Genomic DNA, 18138 nt, shown 5'->3' on the forward strand with positions numbered 1-18138 from the left:
TTCCATGCTTTTTTCAGCGATGAGGGGGTACTTTAGTCAGGACATAACTTTTTCTTCACAGACTCTGATTTCCATTTAACATAAAATGTATTGGCGAGAATGTAGAACCTAATGTGGCTAAATAACCAGGTCTATTCATGTCTTACTGGTAGTAGATGGCATTTTCCCAGGACACCTTTTTTCTCTGTGTAACAAAGTGCTACACTTTTTGAATGAATTTGGTCATTTAGATCTGCCATAATAGATGATCTTGGCCAGCAGAAACTGTTTCGAGCTCAGCATATCATCTAACATGGCATGTCCTTTTAGCGTGGGTAAAAGGTCGATGTCTGTCTCGTTTAAGACCTATCCGGCAAAAAGTGAAGCTGGGACTGGATATGGGAAGAGCCCTGGGCTTTGTGAAACTGCCTCTGTGTGGAAAATTAGCACCCTTCCCAAAACTATCCAGTGGCTACTCTTGAGAGCAGAAGTAAGGGCATGATTTAGTTTGGAGGACGTGTTACTTCTTCAGAAGCGCAACAGACATCCTATCCACCATAGTACAAATGCCATAGGATATAAGGACTTGTAATTCCACTGACAGAGTAACCCAGTCCACCAAACTCTAAATTCAGTCCTAAGGATTGGATGTGTATTCTTTGTAATTGCTTTGAAACCTGTACAGTTTTGGACAGAATTATGCACTAACCGAACAGCGAAAGTTACCACAAGAGGGACTTCAGGACCTATTGCTCCTTGGTACGACTATTTATTTGCCTGTGTTGCCTATATTCTTGACAATTGTAGAATCTGGCTTGAATTCAGTGTGCTCAGAGCCCAGCTGCAACTTCAAATCAACCATGATGCTGATTAAAGTTAGAGTCTGGGACAGGTACAACAGGAGAACTGACTGTCGTTCATATGTCCCCCTCAGGTCCAGATATCTTTGCCACGAATTAACTGAATTTAGGAAGGGAGCTTTATGTAGATGGGATGTCTGCAATCTAAATGGGATACCTGTATGTGAGGATTTGGTTGGGCACACCTCCATAACGCTGCCTCGTTGTGAGATAGATAACACGCAATTCAAGTTAAAGTATTTGTCCCTGTACCTTTGGCATGGTTGAGCAAAAGAGGCCTTGCTTTTTATTTGTCCTGGCTCCGGTTAGTCAAGGAAGCACTGACTAAAACCCTTGTTTTTAGACTTTGAAAAAAATAGGAAGGAAGGTCTCTGCTTCTGCAAAAGCACTAACAACGTCAAAATACAATTCTGCACCACCAGATATATTTGGAGAGCATGTAAGAAGACAACGTAAAATGTTTAAACTACATTGTACAGTGTTGTGTTAGATAGCCAATGGGAGTGAGCGGAACCGCCAATCAAATCATGGCTGAGAATTCTTGCTGGCCCTGGATATAAGAATGCGGTCCACATGTGCAAACATTTAGACTAGTAATTTCTAAATAGCGTTTTTTTTCCAAATTGCTATTTGGTAATCACTATTCCTAAAGTAAGAACGTTTTTTAAAACAATTTCTAGTGGGCCGCAAATCGACCTACCTCATGAATGTAATGAGGTAGGTTGCAATTTGTGACCCACGAGGAATGAAAGCTATCACATGGATGGCTGCCTTCTGAGTTGAACCGACCACCATGTCTATGACTGCTTTTAAATTAAGGATTTTTTTAAATGCAGTCTGTTTTTCTTAAAGAAAAACAAGATGTGTTTCCCCCAAAAAATAAAAGTAAACGTAAACCTTAATGATCTTTGGGATTTACGAATTACTTACCACCAATTTGGAATTCTGAAATATTAATGTTTTGCGATAGAACTACGGTGGCAAAAAAAATTACATACCACTGTGATAGGGTATTTGGAAGGGATGCCCTTAACACGCCCCTTTCAAATACCGAATCACAACCCTACATTGTGATTGTGTAAAATCGCAGTTTGGTGTTTGTATTTAAGAAAAATGCCTTTTAGAGGTCAGAAACATGCTGTTTTCTGAACATGTGTTATCTGGAAAAAAACAAATGTTTTGCTGCTGACCAGTAGCGTAACCAGTGTGTCAAAGGCCCTAGAACATAAAAGGAACCGGCCCAATGGCTGCTGTTTGAGAGATCAAATATAGCAATAATCAGGGTTCAGTGCACCCCTCTGCGCCTCGATACCACTGCACCTGCTGCAGCAATGGAAGCAACGACCCAGCTACTAACTTTAAAATACTTTGAGCCCAACTTTACTCACTCGCTAGAATGCAATATTCTATCAGGATTTTCAATTAAATGAACGAACCGCCCCAGTAGAAAGGTAGCAGTGACAGTAGTAGCATGCATTAGAATACAGTTTCCCTTTCTCCCACTTATGCAGGGTCCTTTCATGTGTGCTGCTGTTCTTCTCCTGCTGAGTCTGCATTCTTTGATTACTTGTATCACCTTTACTGGCATCTTGGCTGCATGTTATTACCATTCTTTGTGATTTATCTCCTTTGTAAAAAAAACAGGTCAGTACTGTGCTTTCTCCATTTTTGAAATTTCTACACACTATGTCAAATCTCCCACACATCAAATGGAAATATTTGCGATGTTCCATGGTTATTATTTCAGTCCCCATGGCTATGGGCAGGTCTTTTCATTGCTTGCTACTTTTCGTGTCATATCTCTATATGTCGTCTCTTTCGTCTAAGAGCAAGCCTGTGAATGTTATTGTTCCATCCAGTCTATCATCTCTAGGTGAGCAGATTATTCTGAACTATTTCTGTCCTCCACCTGGATGGTGAGTTCGCTTCAGTCTTTGTATTTCTCTGCTTTCTAGTAAAATGTTAAGAGGCCTGTTACTTGTCTCCCTTCGAACAATCTCAAGTCTGGCACACACCTGACTACATGGATACAAAAAAAGTGCATTGCTAGCGTTGAACTGATGACCCTCACATCTACACCACTTTATAATTTACACCATATGGATAGAACTCATTATTCCTAGCAAAAGCTGCCTTTTTTTCATAACATTAGTTTTGCTCTCAACTTGGGGAAAATTTGTTTTAGACTTTGCACTGCTGCAAGGTCACACAAAGGAGCCGATTACGATGTTGGTCGGAAAGCCTCTGGAGGCTTCCCAGCCCGGCACGGTCTGTTGCTGTCCAACTGCCATATTACGATGTTTGTGGTCAGAGAGTAAACCGGCTGGTCATTTTGAATCAGTTCCGACATGCTCTCGGAGACTTCCGGTCAGTCAGAACCACTCCGCAATCCCCTATGGACGGCGTCTCTGCCATCAGTATTACAATGATGGTTCGGGGTGCCTACCACAGGGTGCAGGGTTTTCAACACACCGCAGTGTCTCTATGGGAGCCGGTTTACGGCCGTAAAACATGCTTCCATAGGAAATTGGGCACATGCAACAGAACAGTGTTCAGTCGCATCATAATCATGTGGCCGGTTCTGAGACTGTGACAGTGTCAGTCGGAGGCAACTCCGATCAACATCGTAATGAGGCCCAAAGTATTTACTTTCCAAAGCAAAACCTTTTTTTGCGTTGGAAATGGGGATTTGGGGGGGTGGCCGACCAGCGGGAGGCTCTCCCCGCCGGGGAAGTTTGGGGCACCAGGTGAGGGGGGGAGAGGAAGTTTGACCCTTTGGGCTCGCCGTAGCTGGCGTTTTGGGGCAGGTTGAGCTGGTTGGGCTCCTTGGGCTGGTTTTGGGCTGGCTGATTATAAATGCGGCCATTTTGTGTCACCACACAGTGTTTGTGGCAGTGACACAGCAGCCAGGTTAGCATAGGCATTTCGTGGTCTTTTCGTGGTCTTCTGCGGAGTGGCGAGGCGGCCTGTAGGCGGTTTGCGTGGTTCCGCGGGTGGATCGCTACTTGTCGCTGGTATGTGTTGGGCGTGGTCGTTCAGGCGGCGTAGTAGCAGGCGTGATGGCGGAGTGCTCCGATCCACGTGTGGCCGAGGCGTTGAGGCTGCTGAGTGAAGCGGGCCGCTTGGACATCGTGCGGCCCGACCTCAAGGTAAGGCCACAGCGGCGCGCTGCCAAAGGCGCCGCTGCGGCGGCGTGTGAGCCCCCGCGGCCGGCTCAGCGGGGTGGGAGGGGGGCGGAGGAGCGAAGGGCGGAGGACGGCGCAAGGAGGCAGCGCCGAGTGGGAGGGCGAAGGGAGGCGTCAAGCGGGGCGGGCGGAAGGGGAAGAAGCAGACCCTGGAGTTTGTCGAGGAGGTGGGGGGGAGGGGGGGGCCCGGGGGCGGCCCGCGAGGCGGTGGCTGAGCTAGGAGGGCAGGGGGGGGGCGGATGAAGTGGGGGCCCAGGTAGTGTTGCCGGGGGAGGGTGTGGGGGGTGGGGAAGGGGGTCGGGGGGGCTGAGGGTGGTGAGGGACCGGTAGTGGAGGGGGGTCGCGGTGCAGGAGGAGGAGGGGGGCCGAGTTTTGTGGAGCCAAGGGGGCAGTTGGCGGGAGGGGATGGAGAGGCGGGGTCCCCACTGCTGATTGAGGAGACCGATGTGGAGGGGGGGTGGGCACGGAGCTGGACTGGGGCTCTTCCTCAGGGTAGGAGGGGGAGGGCGTGGGGGGCAGGGGCAGGACGGCGTCGCTGGGGCAGCGGGGGAGGGGTGGGGGGAGGGGCCAGGCGGAGGGGCACGGCGAGCCAAAGGTGATGGGGGGTGCGCGGAGGCGGCGGTGCAGCGGGCGGGAGTGGTGGTTCGGGGGTGTGGGGGTGGGTCGGGGAGAGTGGTGGAGGGGAGGCAGGGGGTAGTGGGGGGGCAGGGGCAGTGGCAGGCGGAGGGGAGGTTACAGCGAGGGGGCGGGGAGCGGCGGTGCGGCATGGGGTTGTGTGGGGTGTTGGGCGTGGGGGGGTGCGGGCCGAGCTGGGGTTTCGGGGGTGGGGTGGCCGGGGGGCTTGGCCGGGGAGGGGGATTGGGATCTAGGGGGTGGGGGGATCCCGTCGCGGCGCGGAGGTCATTCGGCAGGATGGGGGAGGGGAGCGGCCGGGGGATGGGGGAGTGGGGGAGGGGGCGGCGCGTGAGGGGGAGAAGGGGGGGTCATCACCCTGGCATGCTGGACTCCACCTTTTTCCCTTGGCAGGAGCTGTTTGTGAGGCGCTCAGGGGAGCAGCATGCGGCTCCTACCCACCGAGAGGATGGGCCGGCTCTGTTTGGTGCGGGCGGCCGAGCTCCAGCGAGGGACCAAACTCATGACTACGGCGACTGGAGGCGGGATGCGTCTCCACTGGCCCCTCCCCGAAGGGTCTTTACGGCCGCCGGGGGTGGGGGAATGAGGATGGATGCGAATGTTTCTGACTTGATTGGGAGTATGGAGGACAGGAGTGCGAGTGTGGACTTGATGGACTTGATGCAGGTGTGTCGTGAGAGAGCGGGGTTGAGCCGGCTGGAACCCCAAGTGGGGGGCCGGGGTGGTGTGGGGCCGGCTGATGGAGAGTCGGTGAGTCGGGAGAGAGCGGTGTTGAGCCGGCTGGAACCCCAAGTGGGGGGCCGGGGTGGTGTGGAGCCGGCTGAGGGAGAGTCGGAGGAAGAAGGAGAGAATCGGGAGTACGGGGGGCTTGTAATGTTGTTAGCAGTGTATTGCAGGTGCCAGCAAGGCAAGAAGCGCCCAGAGTGACGGCCCCCTCAGCTCCACTGGTGAGGCGGCGGGATCCAGCAAGGACGCCAACCTTGACGCCAGGTAACACGGGTGACGGAGCGGGGAGTGGCAAGCGGTGCTGTGTGCATATGTCGGTGGGGACGGGGGGCGATGGGGAAGATGGATGGCGGCTGGTGCGGGGACGGTACGTGCAGGACGCAGGATTAGGCACGGACGGCGCCGCGCCGGGCGGAGAGGGGTCGTGCGCGGGCGGCGGGAGAGAAGGAGCCGCCGGGGGGGGGGAAGGAGAGTTGTGTGGTGCCGGTGCGTAAGTTACCGTACATGGGGCTGACCAAGCCGCTGGGGGCCCACCTTTCGGCGGCGACGGAAGAAAAGATATGGAAAGGGGAGTACATTGATATCTTGAAGCTGCTACACAGGGAGTTGACGTCAAAGGAGGGGTCAAAGGAGGAGGAGCAGGAGTTAGCCAGGCGCCGAAAGGTGCCCCTGACGTTAGACAACTGGTCGGCGGCTTTCCTCATATACGCGAGCGTGTACTGCGAGAAGTTCCCGGACCGGTCCGTCGCGCTCTTCAAATATATGGACGTGGTGCGGAGGGCACAGGTGACTTACGGCGGGTTCGCGTGGTCACACTACGATGAGGAATTCCGGGCGTGCATGGCTGCGGACCCGGAAGCGCAATGGGGGGAACTGGACTCGGATCTGTACCAGCAGACGATGGGAGGGGCCAAGTTTGGCCGCACCATTTACACGACAAGAAGTTTGCCGCTGGTGCCGCCCCCCTTTGCGACCCGCCCCACCCGTTGGGGGGTGGGGCAGGGGGACTCTGGAGGCCAGGCCATGGTGGGGGCCTGCTGGGACTTTAATAGAGGAGCCTGCGGGCGGGCGGCATGCCGTTTCCGGCACGAGTGCTCGTCATGCGGGAGGCGGCACCCGGTGCTGCGTTGCTGGGGGCTCGGTGGCCCCCCGGGGCAGCAGCCCGGGCAGGGGGCTGTGCCAGCCAGAGGGGGACAACCTGGAGGGAGGGGTGGGGGCCGAGGGGGTGGCGCTGGGGCTATGGGAAAAGGCTCGTACTTCGGTTAGGATCGAGCGGATGGAGCCCTGGTTGGCGGCGTATCCGCGGGCGGAGGATGCTGCAGTGCTGCGTCGTGGTTTCCGGGAGGGGTTCAGGCTGGGATACGAGGGCCCTCGGATTGCTCGCTGGGCGGACAATCTGAAGTCAGTGAACGCACACAAGGGCATTGTAAGAGAGAAACTGTTCAAAGAGGTCAGGGAAGGTCGGTTGGCGGGCCCCTTCATGGCACCACCGTTGCCGGGCTTGATCATCTCCCCCATCGGGGTGGTGCCCAAGAAGGAGGAGGGACAGTTCTGGCTGATACAGCACTTGTCTTGGCCGGAAGGGGAGTCGGTCAATGCCTACATTTCGGTGGATTTGGGGTCGGTGACTTACTCGTCGGTGGACGTGGCGCGGAGGCTCGTCGCGGCGGCGGGACAGGGCGCGCTGATGGCAAAATGCGATGTCAAGTCGGCTTTCCGACTCCTTCCGGTGCACCCGGCTGATCACCAGTTGCTGGGGATCCAGTTTCAAGGTCTCATCTTCGTGGACAAGGCGCTGCCGATGGGGTGCTCCATTTCATGCGCGCTGTTTGAGCGTTTCAGCTCATTCCTGCAGTGGGTTTTTTACAGGCGCACAGGCTCGGAGTCAGTGACGCACTACCTGGATGATTTCTTTCTGGTGGGGCGGCCCGGAACGGCGGACTGTCAGCGGCAGCTGGATGGTTTGGCCGGGTTGATGGGGGAATTTGGGGTTCCCCTGGCGCCAGAGAAGACGTGCGGTCCCAGTATAGTGTTGTCCTTTCTCGGTATCGAGCTCGGCTCGGTCGCCATGGAAGCGCGCCTACCAGAAGATAAGAGGTCAGCGATGCTGGTTCTTGTGGATGAAATGTTGTCCAAGAGCAAGGTGATGGTGCGAGAGGTACAGGTGTTGTTGGGGCATTTGAATTTTGCTTGCCGCGTGGTGCGGGCGGGCCGGACGTTTTGCAGGCGTTTGGGTTTGGCGCTGTCCGGTTTGACTTTGCCTTATCACCATGTGCGCCTCTCGGCGGGAATGAAGGAGGATCTGCGCATGTGGCGGGCGTTCCTTGAACGGTTCAATGGTGTACCCATGGCGCCGGCGGAGGACTGGGAGTGGGACGTCACCATGTACTCGGAAGCGGCGGGCGGCGGCGGTTTCGATAATTATTGGGACGGAAAATGGTGTGCAGAGCAGTGGCCAGAGCAGTGGCAGGCGGGCGGGAGGAGCATCGCGTTCTTGGAGTTGTTCCCGTTGGTGGTGGCAGTCACGGTGTGGGCAGGGGCGCTGGCGCATAAGCCCGTGCTATTTCGAGTGGACAACATGGCCGTCGTGCAGGTGGTGAACAGGCAGTCGGCTCGGGACCCGCAGGTTCTGAAGTTGATGAAGGTGTTTGTCTTGCGTTGCTTGGAGAATGACATACTGTTTCAGGCACGCCACATTCCAGGTGTGGACAATGACATTGCCGATGCCTTGTCTCGTTCACAGTGGGAGAGGTTCCATGGGTTAGCCACGGCGGCGGAAGAAGTCAGAACGCCGGTGCCGGAGGAGCTGTGGTCGGTGGGCGAGGCCGGTTCTTTCAATTGGTGAAAGCGTCGGTAGCTGTGTCCACGTGGTAGGCATACGAGCTAGCGTGGGAGGAATTCCTGAGGGCAGGTGCGGTAAGGCAAGGGGACCGGTGGCAGAGCGAGGAACAGGTGGTAAGGTTCATGCTGGCTCTCATGGATAGAGGACTGTCGCGGGTGTCAATTGCGGGCAAGTTGTCGGCGGTGGCGTTCATGGGAAAGTTGTGGTGGGGCTACCCCCCGTCAGCGGGGGAATTGGGGACCCGGCTGCTGGAGGGGTGGGCGAGGGAGAGGGGTGCGAAGGTGCGGCTGCGGCGTCCCATCACGGTGGAATTGCTTGGGGAGTCATTGGCGCGCTGCCGGCGGTGTGCAGGGACGAGGACGAGGCGGTGCGTTTTTCTTCCCTGATGTCCTGGCTGTTCTTTGGAGCGTTTCGAGTGTCGGAGCTTCTGGGCGCAAAGGGGAGGTGGGGGTGTTGTGGGGGGATGTGGAGGTGCAAGCGCAGGAGGTGGCGGTGCATTTGCGGCGCTCGAAGACGGACCAGCGGGGGGTCGGGACCTGGGTGGTACTGGGCCCGGGCGGCTGGGAGGGGGTGTGCCCGGCGGCGTGGGGGCGGAGGTTGATGACGGGCGGCAGCGAAAAGGAGGGGGAGGTTTTTGGTCGAGAGGGGGGAGACGGAGTGTCAGCGTCTCAGGCTTTGTGGGTTCTGCAGCGCGCCCTGCGGTACATGGGTGAGGATCCGCTGGCGTTCGGGACGCATTCCTTTTCTGATCGGGGCGGCAACGGAGGCGGCACGGAGGGGTTGGGGTAAGGAGGAGATTCAGAAGCTGGGAAGTTGGAAGTCGGATTGTTACCGGACGTACGTGAGGTTGAGGGAGGCGGAGGGGGTGTTGTAACAGTGTTTCCCGAGTTTGACATGTGTGTCTTTACAGGTGCTGTGGCAGGGCCGGAAGTGGCGGTGTTGAATATATACATTGTGGGACACTCATTCGTCAAGAGGGCAGAACAGGCAGAGTGGGACAGGCAACGGACACTCAATTTGGGATTGGATGCAGGGTTGTACCGTTGTCATTGGAGGGGGAAAAGGGGTAGACGTTGGCACGAGTTATTGCCTTTGTTGAACACGATGGTGAGAGGGGGGGTCTGCCCGGATGTGGTGGTGATTCATCTGGGCGAGAACGATTTGGTGCAGTGCAAGGGGTTGGCGCTGCTCAAACAGATGAAGCGGGACCTGAGGGAAGTTAAGAAGCAATGGGCGGGCTGTCATATCATCTGGTCCGAGTTTATTCCCAGGCGAGTGTGGAGGGGGGCGGAGCGCCCGGGGGCCATAGACAGGCCACGGAGGAAAATAAATCGGGAGATGCGTGACTTCTGTGCCAGGGATGGGGTGGGGAGGATGGAGCACCCTGAACTGCGCTATGGTGCAGTTTATTTTTTCCGGGAGGATGGGTTTCACCTGTCCAGGTATGGCATGGAGTTGTACTTAGTCCAGCTGAGGGAGGCTTTGGATGGGGCGTTGGGGGTGCTCAGGTATCCCAGGAGGCAGGAGTCCTGGGGGGGGTCGAAAGTCGTAAGCGACTTTCGAGTGGCGCTTTCCTAAGGAGATAGGTTGGTTTTGCTGGAGGCCTGGGACTGTATGGTAGGCGGGGTGAGGTCATGGAGGTCACTGGGGCATTCAGTCGAGGGGTAGGTTGCTGAGCGGATGGTTGTATTTAAGTTGAAATGTTGGGGTTAAATTTAGGGGTGGGGGTCAGGCAGTTGTTATTTAGTGAGCAGTAGTTTTGTTCGGCACAGGCCAGGTGGGACATTGTTGTAGGTGCACCTGATTCCAATAAAGCGGCCTTTTTCACACTACTTTGGTTGTCTGTGTCAGTGCTTCCCCCCCTCACCTACTGGTGTGCCCCAAAGTGTCCTTTTTGACAAACATATTCAGTTCATGACTTAGGTATGGGTCCATTCCCTTATGTTTTACAGATGCCACAGGTCCAAACTCGAGAGAACAGTGCTAACACTGAAGCCGAACCGTTCTACTGGGTGCAGAGAATGGAGCTATGCATCAGGGTCCAAAGAGTTGAGGGCTTTCTACCACAGATAACAGCTCTGTCATCCAGGTTGAAGATGTTATGGTTAAAAACTCCAACCAACAGCGAAAACTCGCCATGCTCAGACTTACAGGTGAATGGCTTTCTATGTTTAGTCCATGCAGGGGGAAAAGCGGCAGGGAGAAAGGTGGGGTTCCAATCTCTTCAGTAACAGGAAAGGACATGTCTGCAGGAAAAGAGAGAAAAGGGAGTAAAAGGGGAAGAGAAAGGATGTCAGCTCCTGCATCGCGAGAGAAGAGGTGAGGAAGATTTGTTTGAACTTGATAGGTCCCACAATAAGGATGTCACTCACTGCACAGAACGCAAAATGGATGCAGCACAGTTGGGTGGAGTCAGCTTTGCCCGCGGTGAAGTTTGGCCTGCAGACGGCCATTTCTTTCTGCAGGATATATTCTGAGTGAGAAATCGTGAACCCCTCACCACGCTCACCCAGGTATGAGGTACAGAGAGGGTGGAGGGCACAAACAGTGCTATTCACCAGGTGCGGGACACATGGGAGTGGAGCAATGGCAGAGGCAGTAGGAATTTACATGACAGACATTGGATAGTGTGAAGTGTGGCAGAAGAGTTCTGGGGACTACAGTTGTGTGATGAGTGATAACAATCTGCCGGCTGTCTCGAAAAGACAACTTTGAAACTTTACCCCTTATGTCGCCCCTCGTTACGCCATCTATGCCCTCATCTCCCCATCCCCCGCTTCCCCGGCCACCTGGAGCAGAGCTTCTTCGTCCAGCCTCTAAGCAGTTCTCCTAAGCGTGTATTTTGTGCTCTTGCTTTAAAAGTCAAATAACAACGGTTCCTACAGTCACAATGAGAGATTAGTGTATCCCTCCCCACTCTGTACATACGCTGCTGGGCCTGCTGAATCTGCTTTGTGGGCTTTTTTCTCCTTTTTTGAAAATAAAATGAATACAGATAGGGATTAAAGTTGTTTCCTACCTCCTTTAACATGTAAAATCTATTACTCAGTCAGACTTCAGGCCAGTCTGCAGCACTGAAAATGCTACACACATGTGCGTAACACAGGCCCCTGCAGCCCCTGCAATGCAGAGGTGCCCCAACCCTTCAGGGGCCCCATTCCATCCTAAGCAAATGAATACATGTGAGAATGTGAGAGACTGAGATACCCCTCTTCATATTCTCTAGGGGGCCCATCATTTTACGTTATGCCATTGGCTATACGATAAATTGTAGTCAATGCTTGCACAGCCATGATAAAGGTAGTTTGCCTACTCACACTCTTCCACCATTCAGCAGCATTCTGCGCCTGTAACTACGGGATGGTGGTGTACCACAGCACTTCTTCAAAATGCCACATTATTGTGTTTTCTATTGGACATGTTACAACTTAATTCTCACCATGAAACCTGAGTAAAATCATTGCATTCGAGGTAAAATGCAAACTAGGGACTTAAGCAATATGCGGCACTGCTACCTGAAGAGTCACCCAAAGACAACATGAAAAGTGAACTCTTCTGGACATTGACTCCTATGAGCAGGTTAATCAGTAAAGAGTATGTGACTGTGCCGTCAGTGAAAACACACTCTGGGAAAAGGTCACAAAAATTAATGTAAAGCAAAAAAAAAAATGATATGGTGGAGTGGTGAGGATTACAGTCATCATTGAAAGCTCCAGCTGGCAATCTAACCAAGTTTTACGGATTTCTGTTCTTCCTCTTACTCACCCTACTATGCCAGTGCTCTTGAAAGTGTCAATCTATATCAATACGTATGCCAAAACAAAATGTAAAAATTGAGTTATGACAACTAATGGCAGCATTAGGCTTGTGGGAGTACATTACTTAGAGCTAAAGGTTAAAGTGAGTGCAGGAAGGTGCTATAATCTCGGGATTCTGTGAATGTTCTTATATTCTGTGCCGGAGATCCACTGATGTCAAAGCAATGCCTACCCATGGCCTAAAAAGGTCATACAATTCTTTGACTTCTGCACTGGGTAGATATTATGAACATAAGGCTGGTTGTGCACATGCGGTTACATCACTTGTGTTCCTGCACTGGCTTTCAGGGTTTGCCTCCAGTGCCTAACAGTGTAATAATTTAATTATACACCCATAACTCCATTATTTTGAGTCCATGCTTCCTCGTTCCAGGCATTATTCATTTAAGAGATGAGTTCACCTCCCCAGACAGGCGCCTAATCCTCTCTGTAATTCTTAAAAATATAACCCCCCCCTTCAAAGGTGGATAGAATACAGCTCACAAAACAATGCTAAATCTCTGCTAACCGCCCTGAGAGGAATTAATGACTGTAAAGAAGAGTAATGGGTTTAGATTAATGGAATTACTGGTATGTAATTGAAACATAAGTTCCTCATCCAATTCCTGGTTCCAGTGATTAATCAATTAGAATAAATAGTTATGCAAAAAAACAGAGAACAAAAAGTCAAGTAAAAGTTGGGTCAAACAATAAAGTGATTTAAATCCACAAAAACCTTGTCAGAAAATATGCTAAATTCCCTATTACTCTAGAGCCTGGCTGAGAGTACTTTAGCATCAAGGTCACCCCAGCTCCTATCTTCATTCAGAAGGTGATAATGATTAACAACGATAGATGGAACCGCTCGGAAGCTTGGAAGATTTCCAAAATAGAAGTATTTTGAACGTCTGCCCAGGATGCCAATTTGACCCTAGTGGAACAACACTGCACGTCAGTTGGACAGAGTAATTGATTTCCAAAATAAGCAGCTGAAATTGAACACTATACAAACGGACTCAATGCAGAAATAGAAGGCTTCAGCACCTTCTAAACTGGAGCAAAATTCAAGAACAGAACATCAGATCTCCTAAAAGAGCCACTCTCTCCAAGTAGACAAGGACTGCTCTTTTAACATCTAAAGAGTGGAAAAGAACTTGTCAGATTTAGTGGGATTTGGCATGAATTCAGGTCTCACCACTTTGGAAGCAAAATAAGGGCCCAATCTTTCAACCAGTCTGTCAGGAAAGATCTGGAGAAAAGAAGATCTACAAGAAAGGGAACGTTGCTCCCCCAACTTTCTAGCAAGAGGTAAGGCAACTTATCCTTTCAAATAGGACACTGGACATCCTTTCAAATAGGATATTTAAAAAGAACAGATTCAAAGTGTGCAAAAAGAGCCTACTGTACAGATATTGGAAGCAGCATAAACCCTAACAAGGAATTAGCTAGTCCAATGTAAAATCCTTCAGTAAAAGAGAAAAATAAGCATTACTTTGCCTTATAAGCGACCTGCGTGGCTTTTCCTGTCCTTGTAAATACGGCCCCCTTACACGCACCACTTTGCGTGAAAGGGACGTTCCATGATTGTTGCTATAGGTGTTCCCACGCAAAACCCATGGAACCAGACTCATTTCCAGATTTACGAGGAATCGTAAACCTGGAAATGCATCAGCATGCTACACCACACTACGGGTGGCGTAGTGAGGCGCAACGAGGAGAAATGTTTTAATTTCTCCTCGTTTTTTTCCTCCTTCAGTTGCGTGCACCTGATGTCGGTTGCAGTGGTATGTTTGAAAGTAGGTTATTGCTAAAAACCAAAGCCTGCCCTAAGAAATCTGTGAGAAACGTCAGAGGTGCTGTTGATAATACATTACCTACAAGTTGATATCCAAGCATGTGCCCATGTTAAATTATTGCAATACAGTGATATAGACAAATTCTATAAACTGTGCATGTTTATTTTGAGAACAGCAATAGAGATTTTGAGGCACTGCTGAATATTGAATAATGCAGAATAAGGGATTCCTTCTTAGGGGCCGATTACGATGTTGTCTGAAAAGGCTCCAAGCGGGATTCGGATTCTGCGAATCCGATTCAGAACCTATGTTTCCAACCAATTCAGACACATTTCCGAACGACTGATTATGATGAAAGAAAACCATATGGGCTGTCCGAATCTGTTCCAAATGGTATTCAGAAAGCCCGAGTCATTCAGAGCTGAATCGTACAGCTCTGTGGACACAGTTTCCGAACGAGCGATTACGATGACGGTTACAGACAGCCGTTCTGACTCGGTGTGTCCAACACAAAACGGTTGTCACAATCTGACTGTGCGGGCCCATAACAGCCCCCTCTTCACCCAGTAACCTCGTGTTGTGGCCCGTGGGAGTACCCATGGACCACTCTTTACCATCATGCACTGTGTGGCAGGCACCCTGATGTGCCCATCACAGGGTGCATGTTCTTCCCCAACAGCCCCTTTTTTAATGGGAGCCTGTGTTCTCATTTCGGAACACAGGCTCCCATTGAAGTCAATGGGAGTCTGACCGAATGATGTACGGAAGCATTGTAATCGCTCAGTCCAAATTCCTAAAAGCATACTAATCGACCTCTTAGAGATAGTTTTAGACATACTGGTGTTTTGTAAGCATGATTCTAACGTTGTCACATGGTGCTTGGCTGTTTGAAAAATTCAATTTTTGACTACAGCTTGTGCTACAGCCCTTTTCCAGGCCGCAGCACATGCAGCAGTAAAAAGGCATTTTACGACCACCCACACCGCAGTCTGGTCAAAATATCACGGCTGGAACCAACAACTCCTTGTCGGTCTGTCTCACTCCAGCTTCGATGGCGGCCGCACGCTTGTCGGACCGCCACCATAATGAGCCCCTAAGTTAGAAGGTAAACTTTCCACCGGGGACGAACCCTGTCCCTGTATCTGATCCACACTCAATTGCGGTCCCTTAACTTTTGACTTTCTCCGGGTCCAGCACGATCAGTTAATGGTGATTGCCGCTTTGTGGGTCTTGTTGTTATTTCTACTGAAAACTTTAAAAAAATCATATCTCCAGTTCTACTTATTGTATTTTTGTTGTTTTTGTATCATTTTATTTTTTCAAATTTACTAGTTATTTTTTATTTGTTTGGGATTTTCCTTGCATTGTGTTTTCACTTTATTACTGTTTCAGTACTGCTTAAATACATGCTTTTAAGTTACGCCTGGCTGCTTTCATGCAAAGCTACTAGCGGGTTAAGCGTCGGTTTATTTAGCGACTTTTGTGGCTCACCCTGATGAGGAATGTGATTATTACTTGAGTGGGGCTCACACCTCTCTCAACTAATAACACAATTTCTAACCATGCCCATCTCAGTAATTTAGTTTACTAAACTACAGAGTATTGTCCATAGGTTTGGGGCCTATTAGGATGGAGGATTTTCCGCATCCTCCGGGCCGGCGGAAGCCACAGCCGGCCTGGAGGATTTGGAAAATCCTCTGCGGACCCACCAAAGACCCACCGCCACATTAGGATGGCTGGTGGGTCCTGGTTTCCGTCCGCAGCTTTTCCGCCGCGGTTGGCTTACAACCGAGGTGAAAAAGCTCTACTATGGTGACGGTGTCTCTCAGACACCGTCAGCCAGATTAGGATGGGCTGTGAAACATGCTTTTCCGCGGCGGCTTTTCCGCCGTGGAAAAGCATGTGTAACTTCACTGCGGGGCCCGTTGCGGGCCCCCTGGGTGAAGGGGGGTGAGGGGTGCACACGGGGGGTACCTATGGTACCCCCCTGCATTTGTATGCATTTGTATGGTGCCTGCCGCTTTCTGCATACAAATGCAATGTATGCATTTTTACCATTGCGGCGGATGCAGCTTGAAGCCGCACCCGCCGCAATGGTAAAAATAGAGGATGTGACCGCCAGGGTGGCGGTCACATCCTAAATGCACAGGAGGGAACTCCGCAGGCCATGCGGAGGTTCCCCCCTACTCTATGGTGGCGGACGGACTCAGGTCCGTCCGCCATCATAATCGGCCCCAAAATGTGCCTTTGCTGTGGGAATCAACCTCTTGGCTTAAAATTGCAGATCATGTGAAGTCCTTAAGAGGGGAATCCCATTGAAGTGAATAGAATATTTTCCACATATTGATGTGTTAAAAGAAAACACATTATTTTGACAACCTTGGTGCCGTTCAACGAATCTGCAGAAACATTCGAAAGTAAGGCCCATTACATTGGGTCCTTCATGGTAAGTTTCGTGCAGATCCTTTAAGCGGGGCCAGGAAAACAGGGGGCTCTCAAAAGTACCATTTTATTTCCTATGGGTCTTTTTGCTCTTTGATACAGAACTGATGGCTGAATTACACCAAATTTTGCTTGAAGTTAAAACCTTACACAAGGAAGTGCCTTTTTTGGTTTGGTGGGCTTGGATTGAGTATGAAAAGTTAAAATGTAATACTTTATAGATCTCTGGACCATTATTGATCCGCCAATATCTCCAATTCTATAGTTTCGAAAAATACTCTAATACCTTTGGCCTAAGGTGCTTTTTGGCCTGTCAGCCATTTTGGATACTCAAATCCAACTTGGATCTGTATCTGACAGGATCTGATTGGTTTGCCGCACCATGAGAGAAAACACTGCAGCACCCATTGCAGAACTCAAGTACTCAGTCCCCAAGTTTTTGTAAAAAACAATGGGCACATAAGGGGGCAGAGAGAGCACACCCTGAACACCAGGCCCCTGTAGAGAGGGGCTGCAGAAGTACCCCTATTCCTGTGTTTACAATGGTTTAAAAAAATTATTATTGCATGATTTGTGAATCTTGCACCTTGATCTGCAGGTCATAGTCCTCTATTTATATGGCCAGGTATTGCCAATTCCCCTACTATCATGCTGACCCCAACCTCTCTTGCATAAACCCAGATGAAGTTTTCGATCCCCCTCCCTCCCCCGAGGCACAGAAGATAAAACAACATTTAACACCAAATATTGGATTAGAGGTCGGATAACTCCGGCTGTATTTTAATATCAAAATGTATAATTTTACAAACATTAATCAACTTTAATACACAGAAAAATCCACACATATTCTGTACTTGAAAACATTTTCATATACAACGTATTTACAAAACGTTTTTGGCTAACTTTAACACGTCTCTAATAAATATCTAATCTGAAACCGGAATATGTAAAAAAATGATTTTTCTGTGTATCCCAGATGAGCCTACGTGAATGGTCATGACTGGTCCCAACTTCTTGTTAGGTCCATGTTCTCACCGGACAGACCTTGCGCCGGAGGCTCGATTGCCCATGAGATTCCTTCCCTCGGGCACACCCTACACCCTCGCATACTACCTCTCAGGGACTTCTGTTATGCCAAACTCGGCGCCCATGCGCCTGTGTGGGGATTGGCCGAAAGGGCCTGCCGGAAGCGGTACTCCCTCCCCCCGCACCCTTCAGCCTACCGGCCGTAAACGCCCCCTGGACTGTGATGAGAGACCACTGACCCCCCCCCCCACCACCACTAGGTGTCCCCCTTAAAAAAGGGATGCCTAGTCAGAGATAGAAAATTGACCAACCAATCATGACCTTACTGCAGACCAAGGATACTACACATAAAATACGACAAGCAAAACAAGGCCCTGTAATGAAACATACCAAAATGACAATACTTGACACCATTTAGCAATTCCTGAAGATGAAATACAAATAAAATTCGATATCCTAAAAAGAGAAAAAAAAGTTAGGCAAAGCCTTCAATGACATTTTCCAAAATCGCTGCCTCAGGGGATGGTGGGTGGGGAAAAACAAAAAGAGAGTATCAGCTGATGACCTCCGTCGCCTAGACAGAGGCGTGCAGTTGTCTCGAGGGTGGAGGCGGCGAGGAAGAGAAAGAGCCGCTGCTCCGTGCTCCTTTTAAAGGAACCACAGAGCCTCAAACCAGCTAGAACAGGTCCCGGCAGGATCCAGGACCCGCTCTGCCTACGTTGCCCCGGAAGTCCATCTAGTGCTTCTGGGGCACACCAGAAATGAACAATCACTGGTACTGAGGGCGGGAGCGGCCGCGTCATCACCCGCAAACCCCGCCCCACGCTGGAGAAGCGTCACGGGGACCCGCAA

General features: G+C 51.0%; 1 protein-coding gene across 4 annotated transcripts in view; it reads right to left on the reverse strand.

Annotated features, from left to right (window-relative positions):
- The window catches only part of LOC147724100 (opsin-5-like), a 1241395-nt gene that overhangs the window by 1204173 nt on the left and 19084 nt on the right, over positions 1 to 18138 (reverse strand). The window lies entirely within an intron of this gene.

Source organism: Lissotriton vulgaris, chromosome 4_1, assembly GCF_964263255.1.
Source record: "Lissotriton vulgaris chromosome 4_1, aLisVul1.2, whole genome shotgun sequence".
Taxonomy (NCBI): Eukaryota; Metazoa; Chordata; class Amphibia; order Caudata; family Salamandridae; genus Lissotriton; species Lissotriton vulgaris.